Below are 27,787 nucleotides of genomic sequence, written 5' to 3' on the forward strand. Positions count from 1 at the left end.
CCTACCATAAATCAACACTGTTAGCCCAAAGGGTCCTTTGTGAAAATTAGAAAGAGACAAACCTTCTCTACTTCATAGAGCTAAACCTTCTCTACTTCATTCTTGAATCTCTAGACACTTTCTGCAGGAAAATGTTTATTAAAATATATAAAAATTTATGATAACTGCTATGTGAGTGACACATCCTATAGCCTGTGCAATGCATAACTGGCACAACTATGTGTGGCAACTATCCCCCCCAACATCATAAACCTTTAATATCCTGTCATGGGCTGAATTGTATCCCTTACAAATTTATATGTCAAAATCCCAATCATCAGTACCTCAGAATGTAACCATGTTTTAAGATAACATTTTAAAAAGAGTTGTTTAAGTTAAAATGAGACCATTAAGGTGGTACCCTAATCCAATATGATCGTTGCCCTTTTAAGAAAAGGGAGAGACACTAGGGGAGCATGTTCGCAGAAGGATGACCATGTGCCATGTAAAGTGGCAGCAGGGGTCGCCATCTGCAAGCCAAGGAGAGGCCTCAGAGGAGATCAACCCAGCTGACATCTTGATCTTGGATTTCCAGCCTATAGAACTGTGAGGAAATAAAATTCCATTGTTTAAGCCACCCAGTCTTTGGAAATTTTTTATGGCAGCCTTAGCAAACTAGCATATACTCCTAACAGTTTCATCTCATTGGATTAAAGCATGGGTGTGGATATGCCATGATAGGCATTTACAAGAGAAAACATGTACATACACTCACACATACTCTCTGTCTCTCACACACATATACACATACACACACAGGTAGTGGGGGGAGGGAGGAGAGGAGAGAGACAGAGCAAAAGAGAGAGAGGAAGAGAGAGACCGCTATCCCACGAGAGAGAACTCTCAGCATTATAAAAGCTTCTTTTTGAAAATTTATTTTAACTAACTTATTTATTTTGAGACAGAGTCTTGCTCTGTCACCCAGGCTGGAATGCAGTGGTGCTATCTCAGCTCACCGCAACCTCTGCTTCCTGGGTTCAAGTGATTCTCCTGCCTCAGCCTCCCGAGTAGCTGGGATTACAAGTGTGCGCCATCACACTCGGCTAATTTTTGTATTTTTAGTAGAGACAGGGTTTCACCATGTTGGCCAGGCTGGTCTCGAACCCCTGATGTCAGATATCCACCTGCCTCATCCTTCCAAAGTGCTGGGATTGCAGGTGTGAGCCACCGCACCTGGCCAAAGCTTGCTGCTTCTAATTCCACTTCCTCTACTCCACTCCTCAGAATCATGCTACCTCTCCTTTGCAACTTCAGTTATGTTTTAATTATATAATTATTTGTGTTCTTATTTGATATTTTCCCCCATTATGTGTCTTCACAAGAAGAGACCTTCCTTGTATCCTCCGTATCTATATAGCGAATGCCACATACTGGGTGATCAATAAATATTTCTTGGGTGAATGAGTGAAGGAAGGAATGAGTGAATCTCTGAACTTGTGATACTCTTCAATCAGATTATTACCTGATTAATACTGATTATAGATATATGTATTCAAGAAAAAATAAAAATAGAATAATTATACATAATAACAATTTATATTTCCAGTTAAAATGACTGAAGTATACCCAGAAGAAAGCATTTCTTCATTAGAGTATCTTACTTTAAGGACTTATTTTTATTTGATGACATAAAAATCTGAAGTCTGGACTGTTTTCTGTCATTAAAAGTCCCATGACTTTTCTTCATGCCCCAGATTCAATATGCAAGCCAAATTCTAGTAATTATGTGTTTCCTTCTTAGAATTCCCAAAGAGTATGAATTAGGAAGATAATTCTTTTCTTTCCTCTGTTGAACATGATGGTCATTTACTGAAACTACCAATGTGTTATGTAGCTAGTCGAAAATATCAACTTGGGCCACATCCGTCGTTATGTTCTTTGGCTCAACAAACCCCCACAAGTTAGTGAAACAATGATTTGATTTAGGAGAGTTTGAACTTGAGGTTAAACTAACTAAATTGTTGATGGTTAAAATGATTAAAAGAGGAGGGGAAACTTGAAATTCTTGTATAGCTTTTGTCTTTTCAAACTTCCATTTATTCATGTACCAGTGCTAAGAATTTTATATGTATTATATTATTTAAATTATTACCCAACCCTATAGGTTGGTACAATTATTGCCTCAGATTTTTAGATGAATTATCTTTGGCTGAATGAGCTTAAGCAACTTGCTCAATGTGACCCAGCTATCATTAGAATCCAGGCATTTTCTTCCTTTTGTTCTGGTTATCAAAATATTATATGTTTATTATAGATAATGTATAAAATAGATAAAGTATTAAAAATAAAATATCAGCTATAATCCCGAAGTCAGAGATAAATATGATTAGCATTTTGGTGGCTGTCTTTCTAATGTTTATTTTCCATGATTATATGTGTCTTATAAAATGTTACAAGTATACTATGTACAGTCATGTGCCACGCTAATGATGTTTTGCATATACAAGAGTGGTCCTATAAGATTATACTACCATATTTTTACTGCACCTTTTCTATGTTTAAATACACAAGTACTTACCATTGTATTACAGTTGCCTCTATTATTCAGTATAGTAATATGCCGTACAGGTTTGTAACCTAGGAGCAATAGGCTATAGCTAGATGTATAGTAGGCTTTACTATCTAGGTTTGTATAAGTACGCACTGTGATGTTTGCATAACAAAATCACTTAACCACACATTTCTCAGAATATATCCCCATAGTTAAGCAGTGCATGACTTTATAGTATTTTGCAATCTGCTAAAATTTGAATTTTATTTTAGTGAATATATTTCTACAGCATCACTTTTAGTGATAATATACTATTCTGATTTATTAAGTTAATATGTTTAATCAATTGTTTACTTTATACATTTAGTTTGTAGTTACTTTGCTATTAAAAATTATGTGACTACCTGTAATGGCACTCATAGGCGTAAAATAAAGTGATGGAGAAAAATCTCCAAGAAAATGGAAAACAGAAAAAATTAGGAGTTACAGTACTAATTTCAGACAAAACTGATTTCAAATGTATAAAGGTCAAAAAAGACAAAGAAGGGCATTACATAATGGTAAAAGGTTCAATTCAAGAGACCTAACTATCCTAAATATATGTGCAACCAACACAGGAACACCCAAATTTATAAAGCAAGTTCTTTGAGATCTACAAAGAGACATAGACTTCCACACAATAATAATGGAAGACTTTAACACTCAACTGACAATATTAGACAGATCATTGAGGCAGAAAATTAACAAAGATATTTGAGACCTAAAGTCAGCATTGGACCAAATGGATCTCATAGGCCTTTACAGAAATATTCACCCACAAACAACAAAATTTACATTCTTCTCATCACTACATAGCACATACTCTAAAACTGACCAATATTTGGACATAAAACAATTATCAACAAATGTAAAATAACTGAAATTGGATGTTGATCCAAGATGGCCAAATAGGAACAGCTCTGGAGTGCAGTTCCCAGCGAGAACGTAGAGGGTGAGTGATCATCACATTTCCAAATGAGTTTTTACTGCCCACAGACCAGGAGATTCCTGGGCGGAAAAGTGCTATGAGTCTCCAGCATAGCTGTTTTAGCCAGTGCAGTGGGTCTCCACACAAAAACTCACACAAATCTGGGTGGGTGTTTCAGCTGGCACCTGGAATGCCTGGGAGACAGAGTCACCCATTCAACTGAATAAAAGGGGGCTGAAACAGGGAGCCAGGTGATCTGGTTTGGCAGGTCCCACGCCCACAGAGACCAGCAATCTGAAATACTCTAGATTGAGAGTTTCACAGCAAGCACAGCTGGACCTGGGACGGTCCAGCTCTGTGGGGGGAAGGGTGTCTGCCATTACCGAGGCAGTCCACCACTACCGAGGCAGTCTGCCATTACTGAGGCAGTCCGCTGTTACAGAGACAGTCCGCCATTACTGAGGCAGACTGCCATTACCAAGGCAGTTCTAACTTTACCTCTATAAACAAAACAGTAAGGAAGTTCACATAGCAGCTGGGCAGAGCCCACAGCAGCTCAGCAATGCCTCTGCTGGCAGACTGTGACTAGGCTACCTCCTTGCTGGTCAGGGTATCTCTGAAAAAAGGCAGCAGCACGTAAGGAACTTATAAATAAAGCCCCACCTTCCCAGGACAAAACACCTGGAAAAAAAGGCAGTTATGAGTTCTGCTGCAGCAGACATAAACGTACCTGCCTGGCAGCTCTGAATGGAACATTGGAGCTCACAGCTCAGCACTTGAGCTCCTATAAGGGACAGACTGTCTTCTCAAGCAGCTTCCCGACCCCTGTATATCCAAAGACACACCTCGAAAAGGAGAGCTCAGGCTGATATCTGGTGGGTATCCTTCTGGGACATAAATAACAGAAGAAGAAACTGGCAGCAACCCTTACTGTTCTGCAGCCACCGTAGGTGATACCCAGACAAGCAGGGTCTGGAGTGGACCTCCAGCAGTCCTACAGCAGAGGGATCTGACTGTTAGAAGGAAAACTAAAAAACAGAAAGAAATAACTTCATCATCAACAAAAAGGATATCCACTCAGAGACCCCATCCAAAAGTCACCAACTACAAGGACCACAGGTAGATAAATCCACAAAGATGGGAAGAAACCAGCACAAAAAGGATGAAAACACCAAAAACCAGAACACCTTTCCTCCTCCAAGAGATCACAACTCCTCACGAGCAAGGGAACAAGGCTGGATAGCGAATGAGTCTGATGAATTGACAGAAGCAGTCTTCAGAAAGTGGGTAATAAACTTCTCCGATCTAAAAGAACATGTTCTAAACCAATGCAAAGAAACTGAGAAAGTTGAAAAAAGATTTGACGAAATGCTAACGAGAATAAACAGCTTAGAGAATAATATAAATGAATTGATGGAGCTGAAAACACACCACGAGAACTTCGTGAAGCATACACAAGTTTCAATAGCTGAATTGAACAAGCAGAAGAAAGGATATAAAAGATTGCAGATCAACTCAATGAAATAAAATGAGAAGGTAAGATTAGAGAAAAACGAGTAAAAAGAAATGAACAAAGCATCCAAGAAATATGGGATTATGTGAAAAGACCTAATCTACATTTGATAGGTGTAAGTGAATGTGATGGAGAGAATGAATCCAAGCTGGAAGACACTCTTCAGGATATTATCCAGGAGAACTTCCCCAAACTAGCAAGGCAGGCCAATATTCAAGTCTAGGAAATACAGAGAACACTACAAAGATATTCCTCAAGAAGAGCAACCCCAAGGCACATAATCGTCAGATTCACTAGGGTTGAAATGAAGGCAAAATTGCCAAGGGCATCCAGAGAGAAAGGTTGGGTTACCCACAAAGAGAAGCCCATCAGACTCACAGCAGCTCTCTCGGCAGAAACCCGGCAAGCCAGTAGAGAGTGGGGGCCAATATTCAACATCCTTAAAGAAAAGAACTTTCAACCTAGAATTTCATATCCAGCCAAACTAAGCTTCATAAGCGAAGGAGAAAGAACAGTCTTTATGAGCAAGTAATTGCTTAGAGATTTCATCACCACCAGGCCTACCTTACAAGAGCTCCTGAAAGAAGCCCTAAACATAGAAAGGAACAACCAGTACCAACCACTCCAAAAATGTACCAAATGATAAAGAGCATCGACACAATGAGGAAACTGCATCAACTAATGGGCAAAACAACCAGCTAGCATCAAAATGGCAGGATCAAATTCACACATAACAATATTAACCTTAAATGTAAATGGGCTAAATGCCCCAATCAAAAGACACAGATTGGCAAATTTGATAAAGTCAAAACCCATTGTTGCACTGTATCCAGGAAAAACCCATCTCACATGCAAGGATACACATAGGCTCAAAATAAAGGGATGGAGGACGATTTACCAAGCAAATGAAGAGCAAAAAAAAAGCAGAAGTTGCAATCCTAGTCTCTGATAAAATAGACGTTAAACCAACAAAGATCAAAAGAGACAAAGAAGGGCATTACATAATGGTAAAAGGATCAATGCAACAAGAAGAGCTAACAATCTTAAATATATACACACCCAATACAGGAGCACCAAGATACATAAAGCAAGTTCTTAACAACCTACAAAGAGACTTAGACTCCCACAGAATAATAGTGAGAGACTTTAACACTCCACTATCCATATTAGATCAAGGAAACAGAAAATTAACAAGGATATCCAGGACTTGAACTCAGATCTGGACCAAGAAAACCTAATAGGCACTTACAGAACTCTCCACCCCAAATCCACAGAATATACATTCTTCTCAGCACCACATCACACTACTCTAAAATTGGAAGTAAAACATAATTGGAAGTAAAACACTCCTTAGCAAATGCAAAAGAACGGAAATCATAACAAACAGTCTCTCAGACCACAGTGCAATCAAATTAGAACTCAGGATTAAGAAACTAATTCAGAACCGCACAACTTCATGGAAACTGAACAACTGGCTCTTGAATGTTGACTAGATAAACAATGAATTGAAGGCAGAAATAAAGATGTTCTTCAAAACCCAACGAGAACGAAGACGCAACATACCAGAATCTCAGGGACACATTTAAAGCATGTCTAGGGGAAAATTTATAGCAATGAATGCCCACATGAGAAGTGAGGAAAGATCTAAAATCAACACCCTATTATCAAAGTTGAAAGAGCTAGAGGAGCTAGATAAAAAACACTCAAAAGGTAGTGGAAGACAAGAAATATAAGATCAGAGCAGAACTGAAGGAGATAGAGACACAAAAATCCCTTCAAAAAATTAATAAATCCAGGAACTGGTTTTTTGAAAAGGTCAACAAAATAGATCACTAACCAGATTAATAAAACAGAAAAGAGAGAAGAATCAAATAGATGCAATAAAAAACAATAAAGGAGATATCACTACAGATTCCACAGAAATACAAACTACCATCAGAGATTACTACAAACAACTCTATGCACATAAACCAGTAAACCTGGAAGAAATGGATGAATTCCTGGACACTTGCACCCTTCCAAGCCTAAACCAGGAAGAAGTTGAAACCCTGAATAGACCAATAACAAGGGCTGAAGTTGAGGCATCAATTAATAGCCTACCAACCAAAAAAAGCCCAGGTCCAGATTGGTTCACAGCCAAATTCTACCAGACATACAAAGAGGAGCTGGTACACTCCTTCTGAACCTATTCTAAACAATCCAAAACGAGAGAATCCTTCCCAAATCATTTTATGATCCTGATACCAACATCATCCTGATACCAAAACCCGGCAGAGACTCAACAAGAAAAGAAAACTTCAGGCTAATATCCACGATGAACATAGAGGCAAAAATCTTCAATAAAATACTGGCAAACCGATTGCAACAGGACATCAAAAAGGTTATCCATCACGATCAAGTAGACTTCATCCTGGGGATGCAAGGCTGGTTCAACATATGCAAGTCTATAAATGTAATTCACCACATAAACAGAACCACAGACAAAAACCACATTGATTATCTCAATAGATGCAGAGAAGGCCTTTGACAACATTCAACATCCCTTTATGTTAAAAACTCTCAATAATCTAGGTATTGATGGAACATATCTGAAAATAATAAAAGCTATTTATGACAAACCTACAGCCAATATCATACTGAATGGGCAAAATTTGGAAGTATTTCCTTTGAAATCTGGCACTAGACAAGGATGCCCTCTCTCACCACTCCTATTCAATATAGTATTGGAAGTTCTAGCCAGAGCAATCAGGCAAGAAAAAGAAATAAAGGGTATTCAATTAGGAAAGGAGGAAGTCAAATTGTATCTATTTGCAGATGACATGATTGTATATTGAAGACCCCATTGTCTCAGCCCCAAATCTCCTGAAACTGATAAACAGCTTCAGCAAAGTCTCAGGATACAAAATCAATGTGCAAAAATCGCAAGCATTCCTATACACCAATAACAGACTTCAGAAGAGCCAAATCAAGAATGAATTGTTATTCACAATTGCTACTAAGAGAATAAAATACTTGGGAATACAACTAACAAAGGATGTAAAGGACCTCTTTAAGGAGAACCACAAACCACTGCTCAAGGAAATAAGAGAGAACACAAACAGATGGAAAAACATTCCATTCTCATGGTTAGGAAGAATCAATATTGTGAAAATGGCCATACTTCCCAAAGTAATTTATAGATTCAATGCTGTCCCCATCAAGCTACCTATGACCCTCTTCACAGAACTGGAAAAAACCGTCTTAAACTTCATATGGAACCAAAAGAGAGCCTACATAGCCAAGTCAATTCTAAGTAAAAAGAACAAAGCTGGAAGCATCATGCTACCTGACTTCAAACTATACTACACAGCATGGTACTGGTACCAAAACAGAGATATAGACCAATGGAACAGAACAGAGGCCTCAAAGGCAACGCCACACATCTGCAACCATCTGATCTGTGACAAACCTGACAAAAACAAGCAATAGGGAAAGGATTCCCTGTTTAATAAATGATGTTGGGAAAACTGGCTAGCAGTGTGCAGAAAGCAGAAACTGGACCCCTTCCTGACACCTTATATTAAAATGAACTCCAGATGAATTAAAGATTTAAACATAAGACCTAACACCTTAAAAACCCTAGAAGAAAACCTAGGCAAAACCATTCAGGACAATAGGCATAGGCAAGGACTTCATGAATAAAACAACAAAAGCATTGGCAACAAAAGCCAAAATAGACAAATGGGATCTACTTAAACTCCAGGGCTTCTGCACAGCAAAAGAAACGATCATTAGAGTGAACTGGTAACCAACAAAATGGGAAAAAATTTTGCAAAGTACTCATCTGACAAAGGGCTAATATCCAGAATCTACAAAGAACTAAAACAGATTTACAAGAAAAAAAACAAACCCATTCAAAAGTGGGTGAAGGGTATGAACAGATACTTTTCAAAGGAAGACATATATGAGGCCAACGAACATATGAAAAAATGCTCATCATCACTGGTCATTAGCGAAATGCAAATCAAAACCACATTGAGATACCATCTCATGCCAGTTAGAATGGTGATCATTAAAAAATCTGGAGACCACAGATGCTGGAGAGGATGTGGAGAAATAGGAACACTTTTACACTGTTGGTGGGATGTAAATTAGTTCAACCCTTGTGGAAGACACTGTGGCGATTCCTCAAGGATTTAGAAATATAAATTCCATTTGACCCAGCAATCTCATTACCGGCTATATATCCAAAGGATTATAAATCATTCTATTATAAAGACACATGCACATGTATGTTCATTGCGGCACTGTTTACAATAGCAAAGACCTGGAAGCAACCCAAATGCCCATTGATCATAGACTAGACAAGGAAAACGTGGCACATATACCCCATGGAATACTATGCAGCCATAGAAAATGATGAGTTTGTGTCCTTTGTAGGGACATGGATGAATCTGGAAACCATCATTTTCAGCAAACTAACACAAGAACAGAAAATCAAACACTGCACTTTCTCACTCATAGGCGGGTGTTGAACAATGAGAACACATGGACACAGGGAGGGGAGCATCACACACTGGGGTTTGTTGGGGGGGATTAGTAGAGGGACAGCAGGGGGTAGGGAATTAGGGAGGGATAACATGGTTAAAAATGCCAGATATAGGTGACAGGGATGGAGGCAGCATACCACATTGCTATGTATATACCTATGCAACAATCCTGCATGTTCTGCACATGTACCCCAGTAAAGTGCAATAAAATATATTAAAAAATAAATAACTGAAATCATACCAAATACACTCTTGGACAACAGCACAATAAAAATAGAAGTCTAGCCAATGAAAATCTGTCAAAATCATGATATTACATGGAAATTAAACAACATGCTCCTGAATGACTTTTGGGTAAATAATGAAATTAAGGCAGAAATCAAGAAGTTCTTTGAAAATAATGAGAACAAAGATATAATATACCAGATTCTCTGGGACCCAGCTAAGGCAGTATTAAATTTGTAGCACTAAATACCCACATCAAAAAGAAAGATCTCATATTAACAACCTAACTTCACAACAGAAAGAATTACAGAAACAAGAACAAGGCCGGATGCAATAGCTCAGACCTGTAATCCTAGCCCTTTGGGAGGCCAAGGTGGGAGGATCATTTGAGGTCAGGAGTTGAAGACCAGCCTGGCCAACATGGTGAAAATCTGTCTCTACCAAAAATACAAAAATTAGCCAGGTATGTTAATGCGTGCCTGTAGTCCCAGCTACTTGAGAGGCTGAGGCAGGAGAATTGCTTGAACCCAAGAAGCGGAGGTTGCAGTGAGCAGAGATCATGCACTCCATCCTGGGTGACAGAGTAAAACCCTGTCTGAAAAAAAAAAGAAAAAGAAAAAGAAAGAAAAGAAGCAAACAAGAAGAAATCAACCCCAACGCTAGTAGATGAGAAATAACAAATATCAGATCTGAACAGCAGGAAATCAAGACACAAAAAACCATTCAAAAGATTAATGAAACCAAGAATTGTTTTGTTTTTTTTTAAAGTAAGAAAATATATAGGCCACTAGCTAGACTAATAAAGAAGAGAGAATATCCAAATACACATGATTAAAAATGATGAAGGGAATGTTACTACTAGCCCAATAGAAGTAAAAACAACCATCATAAACTACTATGAACACCTCTATGCACACAATTTAGAAAACCTAGAAGAGATGAATAAATTTCTGGACACATACACCCTCCTAAGACTGAGCCAGGAAGAAATTGATTCCCTGAACAGGCCAATAATGAGCTCCAAAATTGAATCAGTAATAAATAGTCTACCAACCAAAAAAAGTGCAGGGCCTGATGGATTTATAGCTGAATTCTACCAGATGTACAAAGACAAGCTGGTACCATTCCTGCAGAAACGATTCCAAACATCCTTTCTCCCCAGCTCATTCTATGAGGCCAGCATCATTTTGATACCAAAACCTGGCAGAGACACAACAAATAAAGAAAACTTCAGGCCAATATCCTTGATGAACATCAATGCAAAAACCCTCAACAAAATACTGCAAACCAAATCCAGCAGTACATCAAAAAAATTAATCCACCATGATCAAGTAAGCTTCATCCCTAGGATGCAAGGTTGGCTCAACATATGCAAATTAATAAATATGATTCATCACATAAACAGAACTAAAGACAAAAACCACATGATTATGTCAATAGATGCAGAAAAGGCTTCTGATAAATTTCAACACCACTTAATGTTAAAAACTCTCAATAAACTAGGTATTGAAAAAATATAACTCATAATAATAAAAGTCATCTATGACAAACCCACAGCCAATATTATATTAAATGGGCAAAACCTGGAAGAATTCCCCTTAAAAACTGGCCCAAGACAAGGATGCCATCTACTTCTATTCAACATAGAATTGGAAATTTTAACCAGAGCAATCAGGCAAGAGAAAGAAATAAAGAGCATCTGAATAGGAAGAGAGGAAGTCAAACGATCTCTGTTTGCAGATGACATAATTCCCTATCTAGAAAACCACATAGCCTAGGCCCAAAAGCTCCTTCAGCTGATAAACAACTTCAAAAAAGTTTTAGAATACAAAATCAATGTACAAAAATCACAAGCATTCCTATATACCAACAGCCAAACCGAAAGCCAAATCATAAAGGCAACCTCATTCACAGTTGTCACACTCACACACAAAATACTTAGGAATACAGCTAACCAGGGAAGTGAAAGATCTCTATAATGAGAATTACCAAACACTGCTCAAAGAAATTAGAGAAGACGCAAACAAATAAAAAAAAATCCCATGCTCACGGATGGGAAGAATCAATATAATTAAAATGGCCATATTGCCTAAAGCAATGTACAGATCCAGTGCTATTCCTATCAGACTACTGACAACATTCTTCACAGAACTAGAAAAAACTATTTTAAAATTCATATGGAAACAAAAAAGGGTATGAATAGCCAAGGCAATCCTAAGCAAAAAGACAAAGCTAGAGGCATCACATTATCCGACTTTAAAATTACAAGGTTACAGTAACCAAAACAGCGTGTTACTGGTACAAAAACAGGTGCATAGACCAATGGAACAGAAGAGAGATCCCAGAAATAAGTCCTCACATTTAAAACCATCTGATCTTTGACAACGTTGACAAAATAAGAAATGAGGAAAAGACTCCCTATTCAATAAATGGTACTGGGATAACTGGTTAGCCACATGCAGAAGATCGAAGCTGGACCCTTTCCTTACACCATAAACAAAAATCAACTCAAGATGGATGAAAGACATAAATGTAAAACCCAAAACTATAAAAACCTGGAAGACAACCTAGGCAGTACTATCCTGGATATAGCAATGAGCAAAGATTTTGTGACAAAGACATCGAAAGCAATGGCAACAAAAGCAAAAATTGACAAGTAGGATCTAATTAAACTTAAGAGCTTCTGCACAGCAAAAGAAACTAACAGAGTAAACAGACAACCTACAGAATGGGAGGTATTCTGTAGGTTGCAAACTATGCATCTGACAAAGGCCTAATATCCAAAATCTGTAAGGAACTTAAATTTCCAAGAGAAAAACAACTCCATTAGAAAAGTGGTCAGGGTACATGAACAGACACATCTCAAAAGACAACATACATGTGGCCAAAAAGCGTATGAAAAAGAGCTCAATATTATGGATCATTAGAGAAATGTAAGTCAAAAACACAGTGAGATCCCATTTCACATCAGTCAGAATGACTACTATTAAAAAGTCAAAAATAACAGATGCTGGTGAGGCTGTGGAGAAAAGGGAATGCTTATAATTATTGGGACTGTAAATTAGTGCAACCATTGTGGAGAACAGTATGGTGATTCCTCAAAGAGCTAAAAGCAGAACTACATTCAACCCAGCAATTCCTTTACTGGGTATATGCCCAGAGGAATATAAAGCATTTTACCATAAAGACACATGCATATGAATGTTCAGTGCAGCACCATTCGCAATAATGAAGACATGAAATCAACCTACATGCCCATCAATGACAGATAGGATAAAAAAATGTGGTACATATACACCATGGAATATTATGCAGCCATAAAAAAGAATGAGAGCATATCTTTTGCAGGAACATAGATGGAGCTGGAGGCTATCATCCTGAACAATTTAACACAGGAACAGAAAACCAAACACCACATGTTCTCACCTGTAAGTGGGAGCTACATAATAAGAACTTATGAACTCAAAGAAGAAAACAACAGACCCTTGGGTCTACTTGAATGGGGAGGGGGGGAGGAGGGAGAGGAGCAGAAAAGATAACTATTGGGCTTAATACCTGGGTGATGAAATAATCTGTACAACAAACCCCCATGATATATTTACCTATGTAATAAACCTTCACATGTACCTCCAAACCTAAAATAAAAGTTAAACAACTTTTAAAGTAAAAAAACAATTATTTTACTAGATCTTTATATATTAATATTTTATATATTCATGACTATTTATTTTGGCTCTGTTTATTGAACTAGAGTTAATTTTTTTTTTGAGACGGAGTTTTGCTCGTTGCCCAGGCTGGAGTGCAACGGCATGATGTCAGCTCACTACAACCTCAGCCTCCCTGGTTAAAGTGATTCTCCTGCCTCAGCCTCCCAACTAGCTGGAATTACAGGCATGTGCCACTATGTCTGGATAATTTTGTATTTTTAGTAGAGGTAGGGTTTCACCATGTTGGTCAGGCTAGTCTCAAACTCCTGACCTCAGGTGATCCACCCACCTTGAACTCCCAAAGTGCTGGGATTACAGGTATGAGGTACCATGCCCAGTGAGTTAATTCTTTAAGGCTGTGATAGTAGTTTTTCCTCTTAGTTGGAATGAAATTTTGTAATAATATATAAATTGTTAAAATGTCTACGATTTATGTTGTCCATGTATAATTGCCTCTTCTCTGAAGAGAAAATTAGTTCTCTTCAGAATTTATGGATTTCTTGCCTCTGTACCTATTAGAATATTATTTTAAAGGCCATTTGGAAACTCATGGTAGTTTTGTTTAGATATTGTTTGATGTAGAAAAGTGTGAAGAGAGGTAAAGATGCTATGAGATGACATAAACATCTCAGTTGAATTCAGTTCTCCCTCCCTCTCTTCTTTCCTTTCTTCCCTCCTTCTTCCCTTTCTCCCTTTCTCTCTTTCATTTCCTCTTCCTTTCTTCCTCCGTCTCTTCCTCCTCTCCCTTCATTGCAGTGTACCCGCACATTATCATGGTCTTTCTCTGTAAGGAATGGGACCATGTAGATGGCTTCCAGAAAAGGATTCCTGTGTACTAGATAGCCCATTGTTTAGTTTATGATAACGAAGTTATTAAAATTTTGGATCTATGAATATCAAGTGGAATACAGAAATAACTTTGTAAGCCAGAACCACTTCGATATTATTATATTAATTGAAAAAGATTTGACTTCACCTGTGTAATACAAAGAACATATAAATTAGCAGAAGGAGCTATAAAGTGTTTAGATAAATACCAAAGTTGACTTTATAAGAAAACAGAGAGATCATGATTAGATTCTGGCTCTCTGTGAAAACCAGTTGTTTAGAAAAGATGGGTCTGGATAAGAAGAAAACTGATGGTGATTTCTTCCTGAAGCCACACTTGACTAGTTCACCTGCATTGATCTTTCTGAATTCTTCTAATACTTATAGGCCATCCTATGAATCCAACTTTTTTTTTTTTTTTGAGATGGAGTCTTGCTCTTGTCATCCAGGCTGGAGTGCAATGGCGCGATCTCAGCTTACTGCAACCTCTGCCTCCTGGGTTCAAGCGATTCTCCTGCTTCAGCCTTCTGAGTAGTTGGGATTACAGGCTCACACCACCTGGCTAATTTTTGTGGTTTCAGTAGAGATGGGGTTTCACCATGTTGGCCAGGCTGGTCTTGAACTCCTGACCTCAGGTGATTTGCTCGCCTCGGCCTCCCAAAGTTCTGGGATTACAGGCATGAGCCACCGTACCTGGATGAATTCAGCATTTTATATTGACTACAAGATTTAGGTGGGTGAGAAATACAAGTAAATAGTCTATGATAGACCATGACAAATGTGTTCTGAGTGCATCATTAGGATCATGGAAAATTTTCCTCAAATTTTTTTCAAAGTAGAGAGAGTTGATTATGGAGATTCATTTTATTACCACTGCTAATATTTCCTCCACCCCTGCCCACTGAGGGGCTTTTAAATGACTTTCATACATTCTCCTGCAAATGACTTTGCTTTTCTTCCAACTGAACTTGGTATGTGGCTCTCCCCTTGATTCTCTATAAGACTGTGTCTTTTTCACTTTTTGACTTTTATGATGTGTGCCACCTAATAGGTCAAGTGTAGACTTGAGATTAGAATGAGGTAAAATTACAATTTTATCTGTGTTTACTTAATCTGTATTCAGAGCTCCTTGTATGGACAGTGGCTTTCCTAAGAACTAGTAAAGAGGCTAAAGCAGACTGAGTCAGTGGTAGGGCTTCCAAGGAAAGGTGACCTTTACACAGATACAAAGTAATTGCAAAAAAGCATGATGAGACCAGAGTGCAAATAGGCAAAGAAAAGGCTCTATTCTAATAAGTTAAAAAAAAGTCTTTTTTTTTTTTTAACCTTCTACTACTTGCTGTTGTACAATAGTAAGGTATAAGTTATTTGAACTTTTAGGAAAAGCAAGAAAAGTGGGTTAGCAAACCAAAATAATTTATGTAAGAAAATAGACTGTTATTTTTGTGCATTTTTGGATAGTGCATTATAGTAAATATTGTAGAATTATTTTTGCTAGGAATACAAATAATTTTAAACAGAAACTATCAACTAAACTATTACCTTGCTTGATTTATTTAATCTAAAAGGCCTCTAAAACATAAAATTTTGTTTTTAATTAAAAAAAGATTACTTTTGTAGAGATGGAGTTCTCACCATGTTGCCCAGGCTAGTCTCCTGACTCCAAGTAATCCTCTTGCATTGGACCCCAAAGTGCTAGGATTATAGGTGTGAGCCACTGTGCCTAACCTAAAATATAAAATTAAACTCCAAATGACATCTGTTTATTAGTATTATTGAACATAAATTTAGTATTAAGCATGAATTTATTATTTAACATCAATCTATTATTATTATCATTATTGAACATTAATTGCTTTGCCAGGTTGAATTATGCAGTTTTATTAAGTTTTATTTTAAAGAAGATAGTTTTGTGTGAGCTCTATCTCAACATTTTGAACTATGATTTGAGTTGATAACACCTTTTTCCATGGAAACTCATGAAGTTAGTTTAAAAAGCACTTAAAATACATATTTTTTGGTCTTAGACATGACTTTGAATCAGCATATCTGAACAAGCATTCACAGGTGAATTTGTAGCATTGGTGTTTGTGTGGGCAGCATGCTTAGAATTTCTGAGGGTGCAGAGATTGTATTTCAGAAAAAGGAAGTGGTAGGAGTTAAGGCAATAGAGTGTGGTGAGGAGTAGAATGATAGCTAGCTTGGCTGATGCCCAGGAAAATAGGAGAAGGTAAGACTGACAGGCAGTTTGGGGTGCATTTGGAAATAGATTGCAACATCTTTTTGCAGCAGACAAATGGGTATCACAGACTCTTTTTGATAAGGAGTGGACCTGATTAAGGCAGAGCTCAAACTCAAAATGGAAACTACCTGCCAGACGCATTGTTTGGAAGAGTAATGGGCCTAATATGGGGTCAAAACCAAATTAGAGATAAAGCATGGGAAAAGAGAGCAACAGAGAGTTTCAAAGAAGTGCTAAAGAAAAAAATAGATACAACTTGGTGTTTAATTAGATATGGTGGGGGTGGGAGAGGGATAAAGCAAGATGACTCATGTTTGGAGCTGGAGAGAACAAGTGTACCCTTAACAAACAAGGAAGTCAGCAGAAACTTGTTTTTAGAGAAGTTTAATTTTAGAAATCTTAAGTTTGAGGTGCTGGCAGGGCATCCAAATTTAACCCCTTTCTTAGGCCTTTTATTGTAGGAGACAAGAGGCAAGTCCATTCTTTAAGAAAGTGTCCTGCTGTTTACCCATTGCCTATCTTAATTTTCCCAGTGAGCTTCTGACCATGTCCCCCAGGGTTCTTTGTTTTTTTTTTTTTTTTTTTTTTTTTTTCTGGACGGGCAGTATGAGGTCTTTTCTCTACATTTTTGGGTTTAAGATACTGGTGAATCTACAAGATAAGACAACATGTTTCCTTGTCAGTACTGATTATTTTTCACATTAAAGTGTCAATGGGTCACTGTGGTTCTCTTCACTAGGGCTTACCAAAGATATCTCTATACCAGCAGTAAAGCTGTGGAGGAAGGACAGAGTGAGTCACGGGAAAGAATATCCTAGCCACCCAGTTCAATTTTACAATTGTGTGGTAGGCTGGAACTCCGCACAGAGGTCAGGGTTAGAGGGAGATGGATTGACTGATTTATCTGTATGGAAGTAAGTGGAGAGGCATCAGTAGATCTTCTGAGGGCATGCTTGAGAATGTTCTGCTTTACAACTCACATTTTGTTGGTGGCTGGCTGTGTCTTTGAAAACAGATCACACTGTTCTGGGGCACAGTGAGTCATTCCACGTTGTTTTCTTCCTCAGTTCCACTCTGCACTTGTCCCTAATCAACTTCCTCTTATCTCTAACCATTTTGCCAAGTTTCTGTCTAAGCATTTCTCCTGTCTCCACTGAGGTCAGAGAAAAGGGAAATAGACTGAAATCAACATCCCATCCATAAGAGTTTATGAAGTATCCTGTTTGTGTGGAGTATCATTCCAGGTTTTTCAATCATATTATATAAGTGACTGAAGTTGGATAAAAGAAAAGCTTACCTTTATATAATTACTAAAAGTTGAAATGAGTTATTGAGAGAGGTCACTGATTCTAAGTATAGAAGAAATGACTAGGTTGGGTGCTACCTGCTAGTTGATAATGGAACATAAGATCTTATATGTTATTGGAATAATGTGAATATTTTTAAAACTCTATTTCTTGTGACATATGGGCTGAAGATTGTTCCCCACTACTTTCTGTAAGCAGAACCCTTATCATTGAGCTTGTGTCCCTCTTTATATATGATTATATTGTATCTGCCACCTCCTCCATATTGGCTTATATGCTGGCTGATGAAAGTGGAAATTCCATTATTTCACTTAAATCTTATTTGGAATTATGTTTTCACATGATTATTATGTATCATGATCAATTCGGAATCATGTTTTAAAAGTCAAAATCATAACTAATTATCTTTCTATATGCAGCAGGCCATTATGCAAATGATAAAAATATTTCTTTTACATTAAATAGAGGGAATGAGGAAATAGTGTCCTAATTTAGCAGAAGCTATTTTTGTTTTGCATAACTAAGACATTTCCAATTTAGGGAATGCTGGTAGGTCAAGGGTCAGGGAAGAGGTCAGCAAGAGACTAATGTAATGCACTTTCTCTTTTTCTGCAGATTTCTGTGGATAGACTAGAAGCTGGCCTTCACAGGATGTTTGGGTGCAGGTGAGGCTGATTTGAGGCAAATGTGCTTTACAGATCTAGAATCTTGTATCCCACTCTGGCTGAAGACCCAGCCCCCAAGTGCAGACTTTTTGCCTGTTTCATCTGTAACACTGTCCACCTCTGAAGACTCCCCACCCTGACCTTGACCCTTACTATATTTCTGATGATGGAATAAATAGAAGTGCCTGGTGTATACCAGAAATGGGGGGAGTGTGTATATTTTCGGATAGTATTTTTTCTTTGTTTCATCTCTGTTCTAACCACTTTCTCTGGGCACAGCTTTGCTGTAATTATAGCAAAGGCTAAACAAGGTGAACTTTAGTCTAGAAATTTTTAGTTTTATAATTTTATGAGAGAGAAGACTTTTTCAAATAATTTCCCTGCTTATTGGTTACATTTTAACTTGCTTTGTGGGATCCATGTAGTTAATTGATTAATCATCTAATTCTTTTTTTTATTGCATTTTAGGTTTTGGGGTACATGTGAAGAACATGCAAGATTGTTGCATAGGTGCATACGTGGCAGTGTGATTTGCTGCCTTCCTCCCCTTCACCTATATGTGGCGTTTCTCCCCATGCTATCTCTCCCCAACTCCCCAACCCCCACTGTCCCTCCCCATTTCCCCCCAACAGACCCCAGTATATAGTACTCCCCTCCCTGTGTCCATGTGTTCTCATTGATCAACACCTGCCTATGAGTGAGAACATGTGGTGTTTGATTTCGTGTTCTTGTGTCAGTTTGCTGAGAATGATGGTTTCCAGGTTCATCCATGTCCCTACAAAGGATGCGAACTCATCGTTTTTGATGGCTGCATAATATTCCATGGTGTATATGTGCCACATTTTCCCTGTCCAGTCTATCATTGATGGGCATTTGGGTTGCTTCCAGATCTTTGCTATTGTAAACTGTGCTGCAATGAACATTCGTGTGCATATGTCCTTATAGTAGAACGATTTATAATCCTTTGGATATATACCCAGTAATGGGATTGCTGGGTCAAATGGAATTTCTATTTCTAGGCCTTTTGGCTAAGATCAAGTGTAGTATCTGTTCTTATCAGTTTAATCATCTAATTCTTACTGGCATGGTTATGGATGTTGCTTACGATTTCAAGGCTTATTTTCCTGTAAGAGGGCATAAAACCACAAATTATAGGTTTGTTCTGGGGATTAAATAATTCCCAGTGCCTAGAACATATATTTGATGAAAAAAATCAGTTCAGTTCTATTGACGCCAGCATTAAGATATGCTAAATTCAATGGTAATTCTGAGTTTCAGGTTCTGAGAATGGCTTAAGTTTATACTAACTTATAATAGCAACAATTGTTGAATGCTTACTGTGTAGAAGGCATAGTAAGGCGTATGTTAAATGCGTTGTATTAACTTGTTTAATTCTCACTACAGCATCAGGAGGTAGGTACTACCATCTATATTGTATAGCTTGGATAGAAATAACTTGCCTAGGGATAGCCTGTTAGATCTGTCTGATCCTGAGGTCTGTACCCCAAACTATATTATACTGCCTCCTTGTGATGATTTCTAAATACAAGTATCATATTTTGAAAGTATGATACATAAACTTGGGCAGTTGTTCTATGATGACTGTGAGGTAGACTGTGAGGTGGGAAATGTTACACCTAGAGCGGAAAAAATTATAATTGTGGACTCAGAATTCCATGATCAGGAATCTCTGTTCAGAGGATGGACTCTGGAATTACATTTTCTGTGTTTGCATCTCAGCTCTGCCACTTTGTAGCTCTGTAACCTAGGACTAACTCAACTTTCAGAGCCTCAATTTTCTTGTCTATAAAATGATGAAAATATTGCCCATCTCATAGAGTTATGAGGATTAAATTAGTGAATACATGTAAATTCCTTAGAATAGTGGCTGACACTTGGTAAGCACCATTAGATATCATTAGCATTTCTATATCTTTCACTTTATATATGTCTTCTTGTTGTCTTCATGTGTGCATAGTTGCACTCTTGTTAAGAAATGTACAATTTAAGGATGTTGTGAAGCTTCTCCATGGAATTATAATGTGGTTTTGTAGTCTTCAGTATACTATAATAGAAGGAAAATTGTTACTATCAATTTTTTCCACCTTCAAAAACAATTATTGCTTAAGAATTATTGGGATTAATTATCTTTTAAATGTTTAATTCTGAATTCATATTTATAAAATTGATACCTGTTAAAAATTAGTATTAGTAAAAGCCAGATAATATTGACTTAGTTGTCCTTATCTTTAGTCATAATTTCAGATTAGAAGTGAAAGTGAATTTAAAAGATGTGGTTGTATAGAACTGTCTCTTCTTTTTATGAATGCATGTGAGTGAGGTAATATGATATGAAGTATCAGTATGATGTGAGGTAATAAGAATGTGGTTAGACATATTCTTAGCCTTTTTGCCCAGCTCAAGGAAGAGTTAATAAAGTAACGTTATGTAAAGTGCATTGAACTCCTCAAGAGAGAAATGTTATATTAATACCTGCCTCACAGTGATGTTCTCAGACTTAATGTTTGTAAATTGCCTTGGTACTCCCAGTAACATCCTGATGAATCATCATTTTGTTTTATTGCAAGGAGCTCTAAGTTACACAGAATACAAGTTAAGGGGGAACTAATATCCCAGTCTTTGTTTTACAATCAGAAGTACATAAAATAGAGAGAAAACATTTTGTTCTGGTTGTGAACAGTAGAATTGATCATTTATTTTTTTCTATCTGTTACTTTTGGGATGGAGTAAAGTTTATAATGTAGTTTAATTGAGCACTCATGGTGAAAGTATTTAATGGAAGAATTCATGATCATGATACAAAGAGATCTTTAAGAACACTGGTATTCAAATTTTTTAAGTTAAATTCCAATTTTAAGAGTCATTTTTAAAAATATGATTACTATTAAGTTTGGCATTTTTGAGACATGTCTTAAATCGATACCTGTAATACTTGCAAACATCAGTAGGGAGAATCGTATTGTAAACACATATTCTTGCTGTAGGGTACATTTTAAATGTCTAAACACTAATCAATATAGCAAAATTAAGTATTGACTAAAATAGCTTTATAATAAGTAATTATTGGTTTGCTCTTTTAGAAATTAGACATTTTCACTTTGGGAATAAAGAGTAAATTTACTGTCATGAAATTAAAGTGTTTTTGACCTTTTTGTACAACTTTCCTCTGTCTATGAAATGATTAGGTTTAAATATGATTGCACAGCTGTATTATGTTGCAAACATCAATTTTTAATTATTATAAGGCCAATGTTAGAACAAATGTGATTAGAACAGTACCTCAGTGCAGTTATTTACTTTCTACTCAGAGACCACTCTGTGTTTACTAAAACTAACTCAAACCTCTCTCGGTTGATATGGCTAATTAGATTCTTGCCAAATCCTTTATTTTCCTCAGTGTTCATTCCGTGTATGTTATTTTGTTGATTTGTTCAGTTTTTTAAAATACAAATTGCTTGATTGATTTCTTCCCTTCATAGGGGGATATTTATTTTTCTGCGTGTCTGTGTACACATCTCTCTGTGTGTATAACTATAGATAACAATAGCTTCACAATCCTCCTGTCTTGTATAACACAAATATTTCTTCCACACAGTGTTATTGAGAACTGATTTGTATGAAGCACATCTAAAGAGAAAAGGAATTTCCTTGCCAAACATAGGTTTCTATGATTCTATGTTCACAGAGATTTGCTACTCTTCCTTATTTTTTCCTGCCACTGTATGTGACTTTAGATTTGACTCTTCAAATTAAAATCTTCCTGCTACATAAAAAATGACAAAATAATATATGATCTACACATTAATCATTAAAATTTCCAAGATTTTCAGCATTAATAGTAATTCAGGTTTTAATCACAGAAGTGTTTTCTAATTCTTAATTAGTTCTTCAGATTTCATTTACTGTTGATATATTATCTACATTTTAAAAAACAGCAAAATACTGAACAACAAAAATTTGTTGTATTTAGTAAATAAAGCAGCCTAAGACTTCCTGTACAGAACACACAGGCCAAATAATCCATCTTCATGGCTTGGGGAATGAATGGTCAGATGTTGGCTGGGCTCCATTGGGAGTCTTAAGATGCAGCAGTAAAGGGCAGACAATCACTTGGCTATGGCAAGTGGAAGAAGGGATGGTGGGTCAGTGATTCATTAGTAGGAATAAGCAGGATGTGTTACTAAGAAGGCAAGTCTTACCTTTGATTCATTAATAATTCTTCAGTAATTTTCATAGGGGTATAAAGGAACACTTATAAGAACTTACTCCTATGTTAGATGATGCAGCTTTCACCCCATAGTCCCTTCTCATTCATTACGTTATTTTTGAGTCACTTATTCTGAAAATAGTTGCCTTTGAAAAATAAATACATAGGATTTTCTTGTCAAATACTTTCAAGTTGTATATAAGGTCTAATGATAGAATTTCCCACATTACAACAATGAGTGAGAAGATATTTTGGAATTAGGTGGTTCTTCCCCAAATCTCTTCAGTTATGTTACCCAAGAGGAAGCTTATTCTGAGTGGTGTTGTGGAAGCCCAGTTATGGTAGTCAACTCTGAGAGACTCTTGGAAACGTCTTGACATATATGTCTCTAGAACCTCTGACTGTAAAGGTTCATGTATAACATAAGCCTGTGACAGGCCTGCATTTCAAAGTTTCTAGTTTCAGAAACTGCTCTTAGCTACTGTCCTCTTAATTACTAAGCTATCTAGACCCAGCATACTTACCATATTTATAGTTACTATATTTAGTTGCTCAACAAATCTAAAAAAAAGATAGCTACAAAACTTGGTATGTTTCTACCAATAGCTTAAATATCATTATTCACATTTTCTAAATCATATTGAATGGAGAGATTCTATGATTAAAAAATAACAAATCTAATCAACAGGTTCCTCTTATTCTCCAGCCCCTTTACTGCCTCCACCTTCACTACTTATTGACCAGAATATTTATGAAAAAGGCACTGTAAACACTGCTACAGAAATTCTTCTTCTTATAAACAAGGCACCGCAGAAGGATCATGAATGAACAATTTTATAGAATGTAAAAGCCAAAGAAATGTTAATCAAGGCTAAAATTATGACTTATTCCTGTCAGCCACAGAAATTGGGTAAAAGCTTTGTTGTAAGAGATCATATATCTGATGTGGCAATTTCATGAAGCCTTTCTCAGTTACCTTCACTGAGTCCAACCCTTTTTCCAATATGTCATTAAAACATCTTCACAAGAGGAGAGGGCCAGCTATGGCACTTCACTTTTCAGTCTTTAACTGCTTCTGGATTTGCTTTATCTTTCAAGACTGTACTAAAACCCATAATTTGGATAATATGAGAATTTGCATGGATGACACATTTAGAGCAGATTACACCATGTTTGGTTTGGAGGTTAGATGAGTTTAGCATAGGGAATATAATATGGCTCACAATGTGAAGGTGCAAGAGTAGCATACTGCTATATTTCTTAATCAAATAAAATAGATATATTCATTATTCATCTTAGTTTGGTTGGACAGGAATGGTATCACAGCCTGGCCTCCATGTACTCTAGGGGGGCCCAGGCTGCCATCATGGTCTATGTCATCACCAACACAGATACATTTGCCCTAGCCAAGAACTGGGTGAAGGAGCTACCAAGGCAGGCCAACCCCAACATGGTTATTGCACTCATAGGTAACAAGGCAGACCTGGCCAGCAGGAGAGCCCTGGAATTCCAGGAAGCACAAGACTATGCAGACAACCACAGTTTGCTGTTCATGGAGACATCAGCAAAGGCTGCAATGAACGTGAATGAAATTTTTATGGCAATAGCTGAGAAGCTTCCTAAGAACAAGCCCTAGAATGCATCTGGCGCTCCAGGCAGAAACTGAGGTGTGGACCTCCAAGAAAACCACCCGATCAGCACCAGCCAGTGTTGCAGCAATGGAGCCATCCTTTTCTGCCCGCTGCCCCCATCTCCTCCACCTGAATGACCTGACTGGAATCCACTCAACCAATTGTACTTAACGACTCAGGCCACCTCTTGGGTGGGGGGGGGGGTAGATGTAGGAGACTCAGGCCACCTCTTGGGTAGCGGGGGTAGATGTAGGAGTCCACCATGATTTCTCCATATAATTTTGATCATAGGCCATAGTGAGTTATTCCACCTGTACATTTCTATACAAACACTAATTCCATTTTAAGTCTTAAGTCAGTTTTAAAATATATATATGATCTTCTGCTCTTCCCACTTCCTCCTCTTTCTACTGCTTTACCACTTTTCTTTTGCTGGTAGTAGCCACATGCTCCTATCTCTCCACCCTTGTATGTGGGGACATTGGGGTCCAAGCAGCTACCTTCTTTCCCTCTTGCAGAATAGCGGACCCAGCAAGAGCATCCTCATCCTTGCCTTGTTTGAAGTGGTCTTGGGTTTGGGTGGTGGGGTAGGCCTTGGGGCTAGGGAAGGAAGAGGCAGCTCTTTCTTCGTCTGGTTGTCATCAGGCTGCAGCCCTTTCCCTTCCCCAGTTCCATGCTGGAAAACCACAGCATTATCACAGCATTTTGTGACAGCCACAAACCCATTGCCTACCATCCCCCCACTCTCAGTCACTTTGGGCTCTGGCTCTGAGCCCAGTTCTGACCAAATCATGAGTATTTGGGAGTGGCTGGGTAAAGGGGAGAGTGGGAGGGGACAGAACCAACTTTTTCTTGTATTTTCGTATTGTATGTTTTCTTCAAAATGTAACCAATCAGTATCTTGACAATATAGTCAAAATGTGGTTGATCACAATTTCATAGGATAATTGGCTACTCATGAGGCTTCATGAAAATTCTTCACCACACTCAAAAGAGGGTGATATGACCAGGTAGGGAAAGTGATTCCAGACTATTCAAAAATTTCAATATAGTCACATAAAAAAAAGAATATTAATATGGTAATAATAGTTTATATTCACCACATGGCAAAAAATAAAAATTAGGAGTATAATAAGTGATGATAAAGAGTGGGAGTAATGAAACACATAAGCTGTCAGTGGGGATAGAAACAGGTGCAACCACAGGCAATGCTCACAACACTTAACCATTGTGTCAGGCATTAATGCTTTAGTTACTGAACTGTGGGAAAGTCTCTGTTGGCTAAGAGGCTGGCTAGGTAGGATGACCAACTTGTCCTGTTTTAACTTTTCTGACTTGAAATTGAAATGTCCTGTTCTAGAAACCCTCTCAGTCCCAGGAAAACTGGGATAGTTTAGGTTACCCTGTGGACATAGCAATTGCAAGGGGATCCTCCAGGGACAGGCAGCAGCTGTTTATCGTGTGTGGAATTATATCAATATTTTACAAACAGGTCAAGCCATCCTGGTGTGTAGCAGCTCTGGATACATGCACTTTGGAAGACATTTTGGCATTTGGCATCCTGTGAACTTCAATATACATATGCCCTGTGACTCCCAAGTTCCTCTCAGTGGCATATAGATTAGAGCAACTCTTGAGCATGTGTATTAGGAAATGTATACAAACAACATTCTGCAACAAGACATTGGATAACCGTATTGTGCTTTTCATCCAATGGAATACTATGAAGCAGTAGCATTGAAGGTAACATGAACTCATCTCACAAATGATATTGAGTCAAAGACACAAGTTGAAAAATACAGAGGATATGGTTGATTTATATAAAGTTAGAATCAGGCAAAAGTAAGTAATATTTAAAAGGGATACAAACATATACAATTATAAAGAATAGCAAGTAGATAATAAATACAAAAATTTGTGGTGATGTTGCCCTGTGGGATGAAGGAAGGGGCTCACAAAAGGCTTCAAAGTTCTTGCAGTGTTCCACTTCTTTTTTTTTTTTTTTTTTTTTTTTTTGAGATGAAGTCTCATTCTGTGGCCCAGGCTGAGGTCCAGTGGCACAATCTCAGCTCACTTCAACCTCTGCCTCCTGGGTTCAAGCGATTCTCCTGCCTCAGGCTCCTGAGTAGTTGGGACTACAGGCACGCGCCACCATGCCCAGCTAATTTTTGTATTTTTAGTAGAGACAGGGTTTCACCATATTTGTCAGGCTGGTCTCGAACTCTTGACCTGGTGATCCGCCCGCCTTGGCCTCCCAAAGTGCCGGGATTACGGGTGTGATCCATTTTTAAGCTAACTAGTGATATATGGTTGTTCTCTTTATTCTTTTTACCTAATGCATGCTTTATAAATTGTTTAATATGTTTATAATATTTAATAAAAAATTTTAAATCTCAAAAGTTAAATTTTTGGGAGAGTCTGTCAATTGTTTACATCTTTCATATCTTTCAAAAGGAAATGGAAAACTAATCATTTAACAAATATTTATTGATTCATTACTGTGCACTAGGTACAGAAAGACTGAAAAAAACAAAAAACAAAAAACAAAATTCCTCCCTTGGAAGACATAAATTCTAGTGAGGGAGAATAACAGTAAGTCTCTATATAAATAAATATGTAAGTAAACAGGTACAATATATCTGTGATAAAATTCAGGTTGATATTGCCATTAGAAAATAATAAAAACCAGCCTGGGCACGGTGGCTCATGCTTGTAATCCCAGCACTTTGGGAGGCCAAGGTGGGTGGATAACTTGAGGTCAAGAGTTTGAGACCAGCCTGGCCAACATAGCAAAACCCCGTCTCTACCAAAAATACAAAAATTAGCTGGGCGTGGTGGTGTACACCTGTAGTCCCAGTTACTCAGGAGGCTGAGGCAGGAGAATCACTTGAACCTGGGAGACAGAGGTTGCAGTGAGCAGTGATCACGTAACTGCAACTCCAGCCTGGGTGACAGAGCAAGACTCTGTCTCAAAAAAAAAAAAAAAACAAATAAAAAACCCCCCAGAAACCAAAGGGATTACAAGATAATGATGGGGTGTTGGAGGTGGCTATTTTAAACAGAAGTCAGGAAAGGCCTCCAGGAGCATGAGCAGAACCTTAGGTGAAGAGTGGAATTAGCTATGTGACTATTTGGGAAAAGAGCATTCTGGCAAGTGAAGAGCCTGCTAACTCATCTCCCAAAGCTCCCTCCAAAACCATCTCCCTCATTTAGTCTCAGGGAAGCTATCCTCTTTCTTCCAGTTAGGGCCACTTCCCACCCATCAACTCCACACCTCTCTCCAGACTCTCTCGCTTCTGTAAGCAGAGACTTTTCCAACTCAAGGCCTGTTAACTTTGATAAGAGAGCCTCCAGGCCTCCAAGATTTTCAGGTTAGTTTGCTATCTTGTTGGAGGAAGAGGGCAACATTGCTCAT

At 37.7% G+C, this 27,787-nt stretch overlaps 1 long non-coding RNA gene and 1 other non-coding gene across 2 annotated transcripts in view; both read left to right on the forward strand.

Annotated features, from left to right (window-relative positions):
• The window catches only part of LOC135274882 (uncharacterized), a 99,843-nt gene extending 77,817 nt beyond the window's left edge, over positions 1-22,026 (forward strand). Inside the window, exons 5-6 of the long non-coding RNA XR_010342611.1 lie at positions 18,464-18,513; positions 18,982-22,026. This is a non-coding gene — a long non-coding RNA (uncharacterized LOC135274882). The remainder of the gene's footprint in view (positions 1-18,463; positions 18,514-18,981) is intronic.
• LOC135275076 (U2 spliceosomal RNA) lies at positions 19,525-19,714 on the forward strand. Its single transcript, XR_010342788.1, has one exon. It is a non-coding gene; the product is annotated as a U2 spliceosomal RNA (small nuclear RNA).
• Positions 22,027-27,787: the final 5,761 nt, after the last annotated feature.

Source organism: Aotus nancymaae, unplaced genomic scaffold, assembly GCF_030222135.1.
Source record: "Aotus nancymaae isolate 86718 unplaced genomic scaffold, 86718_ANA_hifiasm-v0.15.2.pri h1tg000014l, whole genome shotgun sequence".
Lineage (NCBI taxonomy): Eukaryota > Metazoa > Chordata > Mammalia > Primates > Aotidae > Aotus > Aotus nancymaae.